A 6,020-nucleotide genomic window follows, 5' to 3' on the forward strand; every position below is an offset into this window, starting at 1 on the left:
AAGCAAGACATGTGAAAGCACTAAGTGTTATGATTGTTACAGAGACATAGAGGTCATCGAGAAGGATTTTAGAGAATAGTCAAAGAACAGAGTAAATAGAAGGGTTTATCGAGTTACTATATGGGTTACCGAGGTATGCTATAAGCAAGGTAATCTTATTCTGAGCACATAGAATTTGCTATAACATTCCAGATGTAAAGTTGTAGATATTTGTAATGATTTTATTGTAATATTTTGAAGTAAGAGAAACCTTTAATAGGGTAAAAGACTCTAATCAAGTCTATAAATTGTAAAGCCTCTCACCAGGTGCAGCATTTAGATGATATGTTGTAAAATCCTTTAGCAAGGTAGATCTAACAGATCTTGATACTCCTAATAGGGTAAGCTATCAAAAATAGCTAAACATGTAGCTCTAACCGAGCAACCTTTATTATTGCAGTAGTGAAGTTGTGGGTGTCATCCCCACCATATTTTTTCTCTCTAACCAAGAGTTTCTACATAACCAAAATATATGTGTTATGGAGTGAATCATGTATGATTGTTATTTATTTGTTTTAGCATTATATTATGTTACTGCACTATTCAGTTTATGCATAACAATAAAGATATTGTTAAGGAGAAAAGGATTTGATGTACTGATCCACCCCTCCCCTCTCAGTACATTAGCTTTCCATATTGGGCCTAACAGAAAAATGCCTTCGTCACACTTAGCATCAAATTTTTTAGTGTAATCATCTCTCTTAATATAAAATTTACTCCCAAAGATTTTAAAATAGCTTACACTAGGAGTCTTTCCATGCCATAATTCATAAGGTGTTTTGTTATTACGTTTTTTGACAAGTACCCAGTTCAAAATATAGACAACAATGTTGATTGCTTCTCTCCAAAACATCTTTGGTACTTCACCTTGAATCAACATGGTTCTAGAAGATTCAACAATTGTTCTGTTCATTCTCTTTGCTATCCCATTTTGGTGTGGAGTTATAGGAGCTGACATCTACCTCTTAATTCCTTGTTGATCACATTACTTCACAAACTAATCAGAAGTAAATTCACCTCCTCAGTTAGATCTCAAACATTTTAGATTCTTCCTGGTTCTTTCTCAACAAGAGATTTAAAGGATTTAAACTTACTAAGAACCTCAGACTTTTCTCTCAAAAAATTTATCCACATCATTTTTGAATAATCATCAGTAAAGATCATAAAATAATTATCACCAAAATAGCTCTTAGTCCTCATAGAACCATAAAGATCAGTATGAAACAAATCAAGAATATTCTCTAAAGAAAAATACTTACTCTAAAAGGATAAAAAGGTCATCTTACCCATCTTACAATCCTTTCATAACACATTGTACAGTTTCACAAGATGTGGCAAACCTCTAACAATACTTGACTTACTAACTTTAATCAAATTGTCAAAAGTGACATGACAAAATCTCTTATGCCACAACTAGTTGTCTTCAATATTCACCACCAAACAATCATTTACATTAGTATACAGATGAAATAAACTACCTCTAGTCTTCTTCCTAGTAGCAATCAATTCTCCATTATTTCCCAGAATTCTGGACACTCCACTTTTGAATTCAAGTAGATATCCCTTATCATTAAGTTGTCCAACACTCAAGAGGTTATGTTTTAGTCGTTCAACCCAAAAGACATCATCTACATTACTCTTCCCATTTAATGAAATTGATCCTTTACCTTTAACCATGCAGGTAGAGTTATTACCAAATCTTACAACACCTCCACCAAACTCTTCAAGAGATAGGAACTTACTTCTGTCATTGGTCATGTGGTGTGAACAACCACTATCTATTATCCATTCATCATTGTTATCCATATGAGACACCAAATCCTTCTCATTAGTCAGATGCTCCTTCACAACAACAAATACTATCTCCTCATTGTCATCTTCTTCTGATTCATCATTGGTCACACCTTCATCCACTGCAACATAACAATGTTTCTTTCTTTTTCCTTTGAATCTCTTAAACTTATCTTTCTTATTAGTGTTAGGGTAGTTAGCAGCTATGTGTCCAATCTTACTACAAGAGAAACACTTCAATAGTAATTTACCTTTATATTTACCCATTCCTCTTGGGAATCTTCTAGCCAGTAATGCCTCAAGTTCCATCAGATCATCTTTATCATCACCATCACCTTTTCTACCTCCATGACTAGACTTGCAATCATGATTATGACAAGCATCTTTTGCTTTCCTTGCTGATGTACTATTTACTAAAGCCTTAAAGGAAGATTCAAAAAGTTTGGAAACACTATTATCAAAACTGTTAACTTCAAATGCAGTTAAATTTCCAATTAAAGAATCAATAGTAACTTTATCTTTTGAAATGGATCTTAGTTCTTGAATAGGAGACACTCTGATAGAATAATGTGGTAAAAGAGTTCTAAACATTTTTATAACAATAGTATCATTTGCAATCTTACCTTCAACACTCTTTATTCCACCTACAACTTCCTTAATTCTTTGTCCATATTGATTTTGTTCTCACCGTCAATCATTTTCATATCATCAAATTTTCCTCTTAGACTCTCTTTGTTTTCCCTTTGTACATGTTCATCTCCTTCATAGATTAATTTTAATTTCTCCCATACTTCATTTACAATTTCTAATCCATGAACATCAATATATTTAGGGTTAGACAAAGTACTTCCAATTTCTTCAAGAGCCTGAATGTTTTCCTATTGTTATTTGAGCTCATTCAGTGTCAAGGGACTAGTAGTAGGAGGAACATACCTGGTTATCAAATTATTCCAATACCGTGAACCCATTCCTTTAATGTAGATCTTCATCAGATCACTCCATATCTAGTAGTTGTGCTTGGTAAACTTGGGACCCTCCTTCTTCATCATCTTTCACAGAATCTTTCCCTCAAGCTATTAGGCTTTCTGCACTTAGAGGACCAATACTCTAATACCAATTGATAAACCTAGAGGATCCAGTTAATACTAAGAGGGGGGTGAGTTACTATTAACAAAAATTGAAACTTTCAACACCAAAACAAACTTATCTCAGATCTGAAAAACATTCAATACTTAAACCAAATCTTCATGACATATTTCCTTATTAGATCTAGATAATCATTTCCAGATCAATCATCAAGTCAATATCAGATCAACAAAAAATGTTACCAACTTATCAACTAATCAGGATGCTTCATCGATCATATAATCATCAATACCGATAATCACTTTAAGATCTCTGAAAAAACAAACATAAACTATCTTTACCGGTTATTAGAAATAAAACATGAACATCACAAGAAAAGCATACCACACATGAACACCATGATTTTTATGTGGAAACCCAAATAGGGAAAAAACATGGTGGGAATTGGTACCCACAAATATTTTTCACTCTTTCGGAATGCACCCTATTAGGAGCCAAGACCGGTTAGAAGCTTATAATGATGCCTTGTTAGGAGTAGACCATGTTAGGAGTCACCTTGTTAAGAGATTTACCTCAGCCCTGTCAGAAGCTTTGATTTATTAAGATCAACCTCGCAAGAGGATTTAGAACTTAGATATTGAGTCACCTTATTAAAGGATTTTACAATGTGAGGCATGTTAGGACCTACCCGGTTAAGGGATTTTAGTTGTTGTAATTGTTAGAGAACAATAGTGAATGATCCGTGTATAGGACTTTACTACTTGCTTGATCAGATGAAATTAAGTTCTAAGTTTTCATCTCTCTGGTAGATCTTCTCACACTCTAGTTTGTCTTCCCACACTTCTCAAAATCACCGACACTTCAAAACATCAATCTTGTCGACATAAATAACTTTTACAACTAGGTCAACATCAAAACCCTAAGACTTACTACATAGATCAACATAGATCTTTACAATTCATTACAGATCATCATAGGGATCATTACAATCAATTACAAATCAATATTGGTCATTTAATGATCATAAATTGTCACAGCAAGTCAATCTGGTAAAAAGTCAAACCCTTAGCACATTTTGCTAAGCTTTTTTCACATTCCCAAGAAATGTATTCTCCAAATGCACCAAAACATCTTCCAAACACATCACACAATTTGTGCCACATTATCATCAACACGTGAACTTGATGTAGATCATTGCCAAACCAAAAATCATTACCGGTTAAGAGAATTCTTTACCGGTCCTTAAACCCTTATTAAACCCTAGCAAAAGTTTATCATAAATTCAAAACATGCCTTTCGGTAATCAACATAGGATGTGGTTCTGGTCACACACTCAAATCCATCATAAAATCTTGTGTATCAAACTACAAGTCACCAAACATCGCCAATCATGTGATTCCATCAAAACTTATTTTCTTTATCAGTTAAGGTCCTAATTCGCAGTCTTGTCGGTAAAATCTGTGCAACTATCAAACTCTTACCCTGGTAGACCAAATCACTTAGCAAACAAGTCAATCACCACAATCAACTGTAAACATCATTAAACATCAATTGAACCTAGTTGACATCAATAAAAATAAAAATAACTGATCATTTCATCTCCTTCTACCAATATAGTCATTCACCAGCATCTCATCTTCATCAGTTATGCCAAACATGCCAACAAAATCACCTTTTAAATGTTTTGCATGTAATAAGATAGGTCATTTTGCATCTAGATGTCTTGAAAGGAATTCAAGATTTGGAGAGAGAGCTAGAAGATCTTTAAATCCTAACCCTAGATATCAAAACAAGTATAAGTAAAGGAAAAACAAAGATAAATCATGCTAGATTGTGGGTGAGGAAGGTGTGACTGATTCTGATGATGAACTGACACAAGACTCTGCTAGTGGTTTTGGCAATGGGAAGGAATGGGTGTTCTTGGCTATCAAGGAAGATGTTTTGACACTAGAAGAGAATGTACCTAAAGAGAAGGAACTTGCTCCTAAATTGAAGATAAGGATGAATGGGTAATTGATAGTGGATGCTCACAAAATATGACTGGAGATAAAAGGAAGTTTCTATCTTTGCAAAAATTTGATGGCGGTCTGGTTATATTTGGAGATGATAAAGCATGTATGATCAAAGGAAAAGGAACTATATCATTAGATGGTAAGCACAATACTAAAAATGTTTATTATTTTGAAGGTTTAAGGCACAATATTTTGAGTGTAGGACAATTGGTGGATAAGGGATTTCAATTAAAATTCAAGGATGGAAAATACAAAATCATTAATAGATCTGGATTGGAGATTGCAACTAATACTCAGACAAAAGGTAATATATTTCATATAAATTCTAGTGAGAGGACATGTTTGATTGCAAAAATTGATGAGAGTTGGCTGATGAGCCAAAATAATGGCTCCTTTTTGATAGATTTTTGTCATAGAATTCCTTCTTACGTATTATGTCTGGGTGATATTTGGGTCAGAAGAATTTCTTGGTTAATGTCTTTTTAAGTATTTCTAGAACTAGTTTATCATAATGATGTTATCTAATGTTGTTTTTTAATGGTCCATCTATGAAAATTATCGAAATCAATCTTAGAATGTGATTTAATTTATGTTATGTAAACATCAATAGATTCATATGTTTTTGTGCACATTAATGTCATGATGTAGGGTTAGCCAAGATAAAAGATAGACTAAGCTGGCAGATAGGACGAACATTAGTGTGCCGCTAGGATGTTGGCCTAGTCAAAATGAAGTAGTATTGAAGAAGATTATAACCACTTGATCACTTCCTCAATAGAGTGGTTTGTGGAACATTCATAATTGATCCAAGTGGAGCTTAAATCTAGGAAGGAGGTTACACTATATTTTCTCAACTACAGGATAGTTGTTATTCTATTTTCCTGTATTGACTTCTTCTTTAATGTAATAAATCATATTCACCTATTCCTTTGGGATGTGAGTTGATCAATTAGGAATCTCTTATAAAGTTTCATTATAAATAAAAGGTCTCTATCTCCTCTCAAGGGAATGGAATGATCATATAATTTGTAGTATCCAATTTTCCAGACTTGTGTATTTTGCAGTTAATTTGAAATAAACAAGACAATGTTA

This window comes from Cryptomeria japonica, chromosome 10, assembly GCF_030272615.1.
Source record: "Cryptomeria japonica chromosome 10, Sugi_1.0, whole genome shotgun sequence".
Lineage (NCBI taxonomy): Eukaryota > Viridiplantae > Streptophyta > Pinopsida > Cupressales > Cupressaceae > Cryptomeria > Cryptomeria japonica.